The sequence below is a fragment of the Ascidiella aspersa genome, chromosome 3, assembly GCF_963924565.1.
Source record: "Ascidiella aspersa chromosome 3, kaAscAspe10.2, whole genome shotgun sequence".
Lineage (NCBI taxonomy): Eukaryota > Metazoa > Chordata > Ascidiacea > Phlebobranchia > Ascidiidae > Ascidiella > Ascidiella aspersa.
Genome location: NC_139449.1, coordinates 10,076,782 through 10,089,084, shown reverse-complemented (window position 1 = coordinate 10,089,084; position 12,303 = coordinate 10,076,782).

Here is a 12,303-nt window from a genome sequence, read left to right as displayed (position 1 = left end):
ATACCCTACCTCGCGCTAAAAGGTCTTAAACTTCGACCTGCATTGGATTACTTTAAATCGCTATTTTTACGAAAAACTTTTTAATTTGGATTTTGTACGCCTAATCCAGCATATAAGTATAAGAGCCCGTTATTTCGATTAGAGTCAAAGCCGTGCACGGCGTGCAGTTCACAATAACCAATCATGAAAAAATGAAACGACATTTATATACCTATTGGAGAAACGATTCACTAAATGTTGGTCGTTACCACTTTGGTAAAACTAATTTGTAAAGAAGTTTTGCAAAACGAAGGTAGCAGCCTAATTCCCACCTCAAAAACCTAAAAGACATTAATTGTGTCTCGACTTTTTTGCAATGATTTCGTATTTTTTTTCACGAAAACACCAAACCAAAAACTGCTTTTATTTGTGCTATTGAAACCAAAATTTTATTACTTCCATCTGACAACAAACTGCTTTTTTTCTCTGGCGTTAAGCTCCTTATAGTGCCTTGCTATTTGTTGATATTTTAACCCTAAAATTAATTAAAGCTTTAACCCTAAAATTAAGTTAAACAATTTTGTGCAAACTTGAACACTTATAACAGTAAGTACCCGATAAACAGGGATAGTAATCGTAAAAACACCGCGAAGTGGCAACCATATTTGTTCAGCGGTTTGTTTGCTCTATTGCGGCGCTGTCTTCTTTGGGTATAATTTACCTTGTCTGTGTTTATTTAGCGTCATTTTCTCTCGAAGGCCTTAAAATTGGATGTCGTTTTTCGCGAACCAGGAGTGAATTACGTTTACCCACAGCCTTTGCCTGTTTTGCAGAACGGATTACATGTACATAACTTACGGTCAAAACCAAACCACGGGACTTTTTTCTGTAATACAATTGCTCTTAAGTGACGATGCATATTTATATTTAACGTCTTTACGGTGGTTAAACTTAAATTGAGTATTCTAAGAACGGATGTCAAATTCTTGTTACCGATATTTGATTCCGATACTGATTTTGGACAGAAAATTCATTTCCTAATAGTGTTATTACGATGCCTAAACAAGCAAAATTAATGGACAAATTGAAAAACATTTTTTTTCTTCAGGTTATACCAGGGGCGGGCAATTTCTCCAGTCGGCGGGCCTGACATGGAAAAATAAAAGTACTTGGCGGGCCGGATTCCTAATCGATAAATTAATTGTACTGCCATGATAAAGCCAAGCACGCAGTAATATCTACGACAGAATAAGAACTGCATCGTCTAAATAAGACATAAATTTGTCGGAATAAGTCCTAAATTCTTTGGAACAAGGCCTAAATACCCAAAACAACGCCTGAAACTGTAGGGAGAGAGGTATGGGACGACCGGAGGCCATAGGAATAATGGCATTGTCCGTTTTGGTGTTGAATTTTTGGCGCCTTACCTTAAAGGGCGCCGTTATGGCGCCGCTGTTTTGGCACCTGATTTTCTAGCCCTCTTTGGGGTTATTGGTGTGTAATGGGTGGAGTTAGGGTTGAAATTATTAGGGGAGTTTGTGATTTACTTACGGGTGGGGTTTAGGGTTAGTTAAAATGTTTTATAGGCCTAATTGTGGCCATTTGGGTCTTATTCCGACGGGTTTATGACTTATTCCGGTATTAGTCCTATTTTGGTCTTATTTCGAACTTTGTGTTATTCCGACGTTAATGTTATTCTTATTTCGATATTATGGCTAGAGTCCTATAATTTTAACCCAAAACAAAGACCTAAAGAATAACTGACAATCACTATTATTTGACGTAGTAAGCAAGTAGTGGGGGATTGCGGCAGACTGTTGCCGCGGGCCACATTATTATGTAAAACGGGAAACTGTCTGCGGGCCGCTCAAAATCCCGTCGCGGGCCGGATCCGGGTATCGGCTCCAATCTGATAATTTCGACACCCAGAATTCTGTGTCCCTGTAACCAGGCCACGTTAGGGTAAACCCCTCGCAAGTTAAATTCCGTGGTATAAAAAGGCCTATATACTAGCTTATTGAAAAAAGCTAATAAAAGAGTTAAGAGGAAATAGGTCCGATATAAAAACTTAAATTGTGGGTTTGAGCTACGTTTGTAATCTCACTCAGCGCTAATTCTCATAAGAAGTTACCTATTTCAACAATCGAAAACCTGGCCAAAACGGTTAAGTACAAGCCAATCAAATAGTGCCAGAGTATAAACTTAAACGTCAGTTTGTACAACAAATATATATAATTTATAAAAGGGCGTATATATTTATTGAATCCAAAACCATTGGCAGCAAACATTTCTGCTTGTCAATCACTATTTCGCTAACGCGTATATTATAAATAAAACTCGAAGTTGATTAGACATTTTTTAACGGAATATGTATTTCGCCTAGCCTGGTATCGCAAGTTCCACTAATTCAAATTCATTTGCACAATAATTCGCAACCTTTCCTTCCACTTACACGTGTTGGTGCAAAGAAATAAGACCTTGTTAAGGCGCTATAGCAAATTTTGGCGTGCAACCAAGAAAACATCAAGTTTGCAAGTTTTACTATTATCAGTGTTGCTTATTTGGACTTCTAAAAATGACGCCTTTTTATTACATGATCAAGACGTTCGCACAAAATATGGGAACTCTTTTTGGAACAAAATACGAAGTAATTATCGGGCATAGGTATTTTACCAACAACTATAGTTCAGTAATGAGAGGAGCAGTAAAAACAGTTCAACGAATAACATTACATAACCTAGTCACTACAATTATGAATATCAAGTGTAAAGTTTAAAGTATCCCGATTTCGATTCTTAAGAATATCTTGACGTGTTTCAAATATGGTCATTTGACAAATAATTTAAAAGCACTGGTCTATAAGCCTAACTTTGATGTTTTTTATTAGGTCAACGGTTCTGATCCAGAGTTCAGCGAAATACTTAAACTAGAAATAGGCAAACTTAGTGGCAATGTCGTCGACAAAAGAGATCAACGATATTACGATAACGGGATAATGAGGTGGGTAAGGAGCAAAATAACACCCCTATACCTAAATAAATCAGGAACAAATATACTGTTATTATAGATATTGATAATTAAGATTACCTTTTTATAAACAAAATCTTGTTTGTCGCTGTTATCAAAACGTGTGGATATACTGAAAAAAAAATTATTATTGCTAAGGTCTGGGGTAGATATTTACCCTAATTCTTCTTCCACGTGGTAAATATATCAACTGGTAGGATTTACCAAAGGCGTGATTCATTCTCAATTCTAACTTTTTTCAACCTTCTACTTCTCCAAAACGATTTACGCAAACGTTTAGCCTTGCGCGAAACCAAGCACGTCTTTAATTTCCAAACATATTGTTTCTACAGATACTCCATGAGGTCGATCGAACTTTACGCCCCTTGGGTTCGCAACTTTTATGTGGTCACAAATGGACAGATTCCCTGCTGGTTGAACACCAGAAACCCGAGAGTTAATGTGGTGAGATACTTAATTTTAAATCATTTTGCAACCATGATTACTATTCTAAAGACAAACATGTATTCCAGTGAGGACAAATTAGTTGGAATACAGTCTTGGTTGTAAACCCAGTGATAAAAAAGCATTACACATTTAATAATAATGGTTTGCTTAATCTACTTTGTTTTTTTGTTTTCCCGCATCTGAGTTTGGCCTATCACTAAATTATTATACGCATGATTAACGAATGCGCTTGGTAATGTTCGCCAATAAATAAAGCAGATGTTTGATCACGCAATGAACATGCAAGTCAGTACTTATTTAAAGTAGGGGTAGTTAACGATAAAATGTAATTACGACTTGGGGCGGATGCTGTGCAGGTCTGTCATACACTCACAGAATGGGATCACAAGACCAATAATGTTGGGCCTCCAGAGATTCTTAAATGAAAAAAAAATACCCTTTTTATATTCAAATATGCACGCAAGCAATTATTCAATATTTGAATGCAAACTATTATGAAACTGATAAAATAGGGAGTTCATATATTGCCTAACCATTGATTAAGGCCGATTTGTTATGTTCTAAAATCGTTATGGGGTGTGAAACCACTGTATCAAACTTTTTCATAGTCATTTTAGGCAATTTTGCTAAATGTTCTGTTTTATTTGTTTCTCATTAAAATGAGAAGAAATGCTTAAAAATACACGTGAACTAATTTTAATTTATAAACGAAACTTGTCTGGAGGATAGTTTGTTATCCTAGGACTTCATTTTATTTTTCTATTCGGTATTTGATTTCGTCAAAAAGCGAGAGTTATTATTAGGAAAAAAACAATAAAGCAAAGCTTGAGAAATACTTAAATCATGTAGTATTTTTACTGAAATTTTGCAGAAAATACGACACCCACTTGTCTTAGAAAAAGAAACAAGAGTCACAATTTGGAAGGCATATTCTTGTTATGAATTTTACAATTTGATCGTTGTTGATTTCCATCAGGTTTTCCATAAGGACATTTTCGAGTACCAATCTCACCTTCCAACCTTCAGTTCCCCAGCGATCGAGACTCACCTGCACAATATTCCAGGATTGAGCGAAGTGTTTCTCTACTTTAACGACGACATTATGTTAGGTGCTCCGGTAAGTTATCCCTCCACACGTATAATACGCTTTAAATCAATTCTTTCTAGCAGGAACATTTTTTCCAATTCTTTTTGGAAATTCCAAAACGGCCTAAATCAATATATTTTTTAGTATTTATATGCCTTTATGCCAGCAATTTCTATGGAGAGGGGAAAAACACCTAAAAGATTAGCTAACGGGTTATACGCATTTCAATTTATGGATGAAAGTAGAATAAACTTCTTCCCGGACGCATAGAAATTTAATGAATGACCTCCAAACGTCATAAAGCCCAATTGAGCATGAAACACAGTTTGGGACATGGCCTCGAGACTTATTTTAACTACTGTTTCACATCGATCAGATTCGCCCTAACCGAACTGCGTATAACCCAAGGTACATTCTTAGGTGTTATTTGGGGAGTGCTAAATTCTGACCGATGTGTGAAATCCGTAAAATAATATTTTGAAACAAATGCTCACCCAAATACTTTAATCAAAAAGCAATCTCACAGATATGAGGATAGTGACCAACAATCTAACTTAAACTTAGGTGATTAGCAAAACTTTTCCCATAATAAATTCGTTACTTTTCAGAAGTAAACAATTAATTTTCCTACTACATGCCCCATAACTAATTCTAATATCCATCAATTCAATAATTTATTCCACAATGTTCATATTTAAGACTTTTAATAGATAACATAATTGCGAAACGAACGTCATAATTACACAAAAAAGGGTTACACGCGCCTGAAAAACTGTTCCATTGGTGGTAATGATTCCTTACGCACGCAGGCCAGTTTCAGTGATTTCTACACACCGGAGAAAGGCTACAAGACGTATTTTGTAGGACGAATTCCTGGACTTGGAAAAATAGAAGACAAAGGTTTTTTCGAGCACACAAAAGAAAAGGCCGAGTAAGACTAAAAACTATTTATTGCACATAACCTACTTGGCGATCAATCTGAAGATTGCTTAAAATCAATGTTTCAGTATATTTCAGAATAGGCATGTAAAGTTATATGACCCTGGTAAAATTATTTAGCATTGGCGTTGAGTCACAAGAAAGTAAACGGACCTTAAATTTGGTGATGTGTAATTATTTTAAAAGAAAACTTCACTATTATGAAGCGCACTGGGTATGCTAAAAAGTTAAGCTAATGTGATTTACGGTATAATAAACCTTGTTTCTTTTCTTTTAAAAATAAATAATTTATTACTTTTCTTAAATCGAGGATAATCAATTCACGTTTCATTCTGACATTAATTGTCGGTTGCTATTACTTGTTAACAAAAATGAGCTGCTATTACTTATTAACTGTTTAATAATCGGCTGCCTGTTGATTTATAAAAAAAATCAAGCTAATCAATGGTAATTACTAGATACCTTAATGAACTCAGAATGCATTTAAATTATTTTGGGACATTCATATATGCCGGCCCATTGCTTGCTTCAGTTGATCAATAATTTCTACTCAAATTAAACGTTAAAGGGTGGCCTTTACGCAGTTGATGATCGTGTAGACTATTCCTTTATTAAAAAAAACATTTTAACAGCTCCGATGGCATCTTCTTCGATTCGTTGCGTTACTCCGCCTACCTTTTTAAGCATGAGCTCAACATGAAAATGACTGATATGGTTGGCCACGTTCCACATCTCATCAACCGGTACGACCAGAAAAGTTTCCTCCCGGATAAAAAACGTGATTTCGGAAAAGCCTAAAAACGTCGTTCTATTTATTACCTAAAATAATCAAGAACTGTATTGGTTTTAGTTGATTTATAGAAAAGGCAATTTCCATATAAGACACTGGTAACTGACTTTGTCCCAAATCTCAATTAACTTAATATCGAAATAAAATATATGTCTCTAATAGTGGTAACAACCAAACACTTGACTACTTGCTAAAAAATACTCAGTTTGATCTTATCCATATGTCGACTGCGTGGCACAACAATAATTCGCTCTTTTAAGGTCAATTATGAAAAGGTTGGAAAAAGGGCTGAAAACCTTCTTCAATGAAACTTCTTCCCACAAGTTTAGGCACTCCGACGACATTCAAGTTCCTTCTTCCTATTTTTCCTTCTTGAAGGCCGAAGGGGCGCCAAACGAACCAGCACCTAAACAATCGGTACCAGCCAACACAAAAAGTTGTAAAACCTTTTGAAAGGACCAAGCCAATAAAGTTTACAAAATATATTTAGTCTAAATGCAAAGGCATCTTGTTCTTCAAGTTTAAAGATGGCAAATTTGCACAGTAATACTGATACGGTCGAAATTAAATGTTATTGATTCTATTAGCCTAGATCCGTGATTCTCACCTTTTATGGCTTACGGCACCGCTCAAAAATCATAAATAGATTTTCGGAACCCTGGACTGGAATTTTTTTTTCGAGTATTTTACTGAAATGTCACTATAAATGGAACTGGAACAACACAGTTAACTTAAAACATATATAGGAAAATGTCATTTTTATGTTAACTTAAAACATATATATGAAAATGTCATTTTATATAATGGTCTCTAGTCGTACGCAAATAGTTGTATCAAGAAGCTTGCCAGTTGAGCGAAAATTATATTTTTTTAAATTTTCAAATACCTATCTGCATCCTTGAGCATTAGAAATGGCCCACCAGGGCGCCGCGGCACCCCAGGTGAGAAACACTGACCTGCATAGTAATTAAAGCAATTCGGTTAGTCTCTACGTCAATAAAGTCACTGATCCTTGTGATAATTGTACATTTTACGTTTATTAGGAAGGATATGTATGTTATAATAATTTTACCTGAAAAATAAACGTTTTGGAAAATCATATCGATTAGATTAGAGCACGGGTTCTTGGAGATATGTGAACTAGTTTTAGGGGGACCATGAAGGCCTAAAAAAAATTTAGTGTGTGGTTTGAAAAATAGGATAGCTTTTTCATGAATAAAAGAGTATAGTGGTTTCTTAAGTCCACTTGTTTTATGACGTCATTTCTAAAAGTTGCATGCCCTTTGTGGTCCACGCGAACCAAATTGTTATAGTGCGGTCCGCGTTAAATAATGCTTAGAAACCCAGGATTTGAGAGTTTAAATAGCCTAAGACTTTATTAAACGTATCGTAGCTAAGCACAATTCCCGTCTACTATAAACTGTTTTTTTTTGCCCAAGACTTTTTGGCACACTTTGCTGTACGGCGACTACGTGAAATATTTTGCGATGACCAACGATTGGAGGAGAAACAAACGAAAGATGGACCTTCTCGGGCGAACGAAATTCTACTGCTTTAATGACGTCATTAACTACAGCCAAAAGTAAGATATCCGGTTTCTGAACCAAGTTTTAGCCACGGCGTAAAATTTTATCAGAGGTAAGACGTGGGTCTTACATGTAAAGATAATGAATTCAACTGCGTGGTATTACTGGTAACGATTTCGAAAAGTCTTACCAGTCTACGTTACATTTCTAACTTACTTTGTTACTTTAGAGCAACTTTGTACAAGCTAGCAGTTTGTGCCAATGTCTGTTAAACTTTTTTCTTGTATTTGTATCATACTATAAACGCTTTATGTGTTGGTCACACCTCAGTGGACACCGGTCACGTGCATTAGGACGCCATACTAAGCAGCGCAGTAACCAGCGAACTATTAATTTTGAATCCTACACTTACACTATTTAAATTGTCAAATAAGAAAATTCACTCAGGATAATACACGAATATCTGGAGTATGTATTGTGTTGCAGTCAATCGGCGATGCTGGCCGTAAATGGCATCAGGCGATATCTGAGGAAAAAATATCCGAAGCCTTCGTCCTTGGAATGTTCTGCAGAAACTTGTTCGTGAACTTCAGTGACCGGTCAATTAACGAGAACACAGTACCTCCGAACGGTACAAGCTCGGGTGCAGACAGAAAAAAGTCAAATTAGCACCTAAAAAGTCACACCATTTTGAAGAGCAAAATGCAAAATTGCAATTGGATACTTGCTTTTTGGTTTTAACCTGAAGCACAAAATAATGTTTAATTTGTGAAACTAAAAAAGCAATACGTGACGTAGACATATTTATTTATTGCTCTAAATATGTTTTTCGGACTTTTTTTTAAACCTTTTTCGTGGCGACCCAGATACTATGTGTAAGTATCACAGCGAAGTTTGGCGACCCAAAGTATCTTCATTAAACGTTTTGTAAGCGAAAAAGCATAAAAATAGCATAAATAAATTCAGTTTAATTAATATCGGCCATGCTTTCTTATTTCTCCCACAGTTTTCTCAAATTTGGAAGAAATCTAAGAACCAATCTCAATAAATCTAATGACTAATATAAAACTTCTACAGTTGCCGAACCAAGCAAATTAAACTGCCAACCAAATTTGGATTGCGACCCATGGGTTAAGAAACGCGGCTTTAAATCATATGGCAATGCTGAAAACAGGGAGTCAAACCGTTCAACTTTTCCGGTTCAGGTTCGGTTCGGGTTCAAGGATTTCTTCGGAATCCGGTTCATTTCTGGTTTCGGTTCGGAGGAATTTTAAGTTCCGGTTCAGTTCCGGTTCGACTAAATTTATTTTCAAAACCGGTTTATAAAGTTGCGGTTCAGATGAAATATGAGATTAAATTGTGGGTCAATAAATGTAGAGTTATACGCGACGCAAACAAGCAGCTCAAAAAATCAAAAAAAATCAACGTTTTATTTAATGAGTATAAAATTTTTTTCCTAAAATCTTTTCTGTTAAATGGAAGTTGTGACGTCATGCTGGAGTGAAACGCTTGTTTGTCAGGTTCGGGTTCGGTTAAGGTTCGGGTTCTTACAAAATATTGGGTTCAGTTCCGGTTCGGATCCTTAAAACCCTACATAAAGCGGTTCAGGTTCGGCTACGGTTCGGAAAAATTTGGACCAAAACCAGTTCATAACGTTCCGGTTGGGTTTCAGTTCGACTCCCTGGCTGAAAACATATGTAACTTAAATAAAACGATTTCGACTATTACAGTTTTTTAGTTAGTCAAACACGACGACCATTACTGTTATTTTAAGTTAATGTCTTCTCACTACTTTTCCACTTTGTTTTTTTCTGAACTATTAGGTATAGCTCAGTCATCGTGGCTGACGTTCATATAAATTTGTATTATCATGTATGTTTGGTATTATTTCTGAAACCAATTCTTTTTATTCTGCCTACAGATCTTCTCACTGACTAGAGTCACTAGAGTATAGCTTAACTTTCGACCATTCGTTGTGATACACAGTACTTTGTTTGTAAAACGTACATTTTACTTTGTTCATTGTTTTTCAGCTATAATACATCATCACATATGTGACCGAAACACTACACACCTTGAAATACAGAAAAAATGACTAGTTTGATTACACTATAGAAGCGTGATCTAATTACAAACTCACGGGTGCAACATGCTGTCTGATTAGTTGTGCCCCGCGAGCATTTTCCAGAGTGGAATTGATGTTATAGGTTTAACGTTTTCGAAATCTGGTAGTTTTTCTGGATAGATGATAGATGCTTACGAAACATACCTAATTATTATTACAACACTATAGTGGCAACATTAGGGGACGTTTGTCTAAAATCGCAACCGTTATTGTTTTTTTGTTTACTCCTATCTTGTGTAAAAAAGGCTAGCCTACATAATATATATATTATGCCTGGCAACAATAGCTTATTTCATCAATTAAGAATGTTTGATTTTTGGTAGAAGGAAACACTTTTTCAACTTAAAGATTATACTTTTACAATACTGTATTTCAAGTTCTCTTGTACATTTATAAATCAAGGCGTAATTTTACAAAAATAGTGATTAAAGACAGTGTTAAAAAACTATAGCGGTCTTTGAAACTAACATCTTTTTCAAAACATAAAAAAAGAAAACATCTTTGGAAACCAATGGTGTTACATAGGACTAGAGAATATTAGCAGCAGGTTGTTTTAGTGAGGAACTGACTAAATGACTAACTCGGTAGCAATGGAAGGAGTGTTTTTTCTATGTAAAGCACGATTGTCTGCTGCTTTGCTTTCCAGGTTTGGTTTTCCCACGAAAAACGACATATTTGTTGCGATGAATCGTTGGCTACGCTTTGAGCATTGGCTACGGCTCTTCATATAAAGTACAAACCAGAATGATCTATATATATATTTAACGCTTGTTTATAGTTTAGATCAGCAGCCCGCAAATTGTACGTAACGAACTTATTTTTAGCTTACTTACCTCAAGTGCTGTTAGTATTGATAAACGTCACACACACGTAACTAAGCCCCGTAAAACGTTGTATTGATCTTGCATGGGTCCAGTTAAGGGGACGATGACTTGCAACACTATTATTGGGTAACTTTAACTACCGAAATATCAAACTGTTTTGCTTACCACTGATTTGCTTTTAGTTCTTGTGTTTTGTATTTTTTATTGATTGTTATACAAACTAATTTTTATGATTGCATTGGGGTGTAAATTTCTAGAGACTTATCATGCCTTTTAGGCGAAATACAGTTCTCTTTACATGTTATAAAATGACTGACTTTGATTACTATACAGAAAAATCCGAACAATGTTTATTATTTGCAGAGCGGGATTTATATTTTGCTTCATAGTATGATTTGTATAAGGAAACCTTGTTTTTTCGTATTTTGTGCACTCTACAGAATTTAGTTTATGTAAACTTAATGTGGATCGATAAATTATTTGCTTAACGCGTAAATGCTATAAACAGTAATGGCTCTCAAAAAAAATTCCAACCTAGCGAAATTCCTCGCAAACATGGACCATATAAAACGTGCTATTGTAATACCGTTTGCACGAGACTTTATTACGAGTGTTTGATACCCCTGTAAAACAAACATGCAACGGAAAAATAGCATGGATCATTAAACCTCTTTACGGGAACAAATTTAGTGTTTACTCGACGGGCTAATGTTGTTTTGCAAAAAATAAATAAACGAAGTATCCCAGTAAAGTACGGTAATAAAGTACCATTTAAAGAGAGACACAAAAAGGCCACCCAAATGGTGTTCAACGACATTCGTGTTGTTTTCTGCCAGGTACGAAAAAAAATACAAGTTAATGAATTATATAAAAAACAGTTTTATAATCTTTCAGTAAGGTAATTGCGTTGGATTCATAAAGCTGCGATTGTGAATGTCAGTCGATTTTCCATGTAAACGGTTTTCGGGAACAGCATTTTCGTAGATGTGGGCGACAAAATACAAAACCATCTAGATCATACAAGCAAATGACTTACTTTTAGACTAATGCGGCTTGTATTGGTTACAATGAATATGCAACACGCAAGTTGAGGCAAATACAACCTATTAAATAAGTGATCCTCAACCTGTGATCAGTGTACCACTTTAGTGAAAGGGTTGCCATGTGGCTCTTGATTCACTTTGATGCGACGCGTTTATTTTATAATGTTTTTAAGATATGTATATTTTGTTAAACTATTATTCACCTAGGATCTTCGACTCTGACCGAATTACACTCGTGCCCTATAAAGTGGTATACGCGAAGGATATCCGGCCAACAGCTTCAATGTCATACGGACAGCTTATCTATGGCCTAACACTGGGAACGAAAGTGTTTATAAGTAAAATGCACAAAATCAATGGATTAAAGAAATGCTATTAATGTAAAAAATCAGCCTAACTTATTTCCTCCAAAGGCCGCTTTACATTGTTGCTGCCAAGACCTTTAAAAAAATAATAAACAGGATACTCGATTTACACACATTTATCGGTAAATGAACACGAAAGATAAAAATTTGA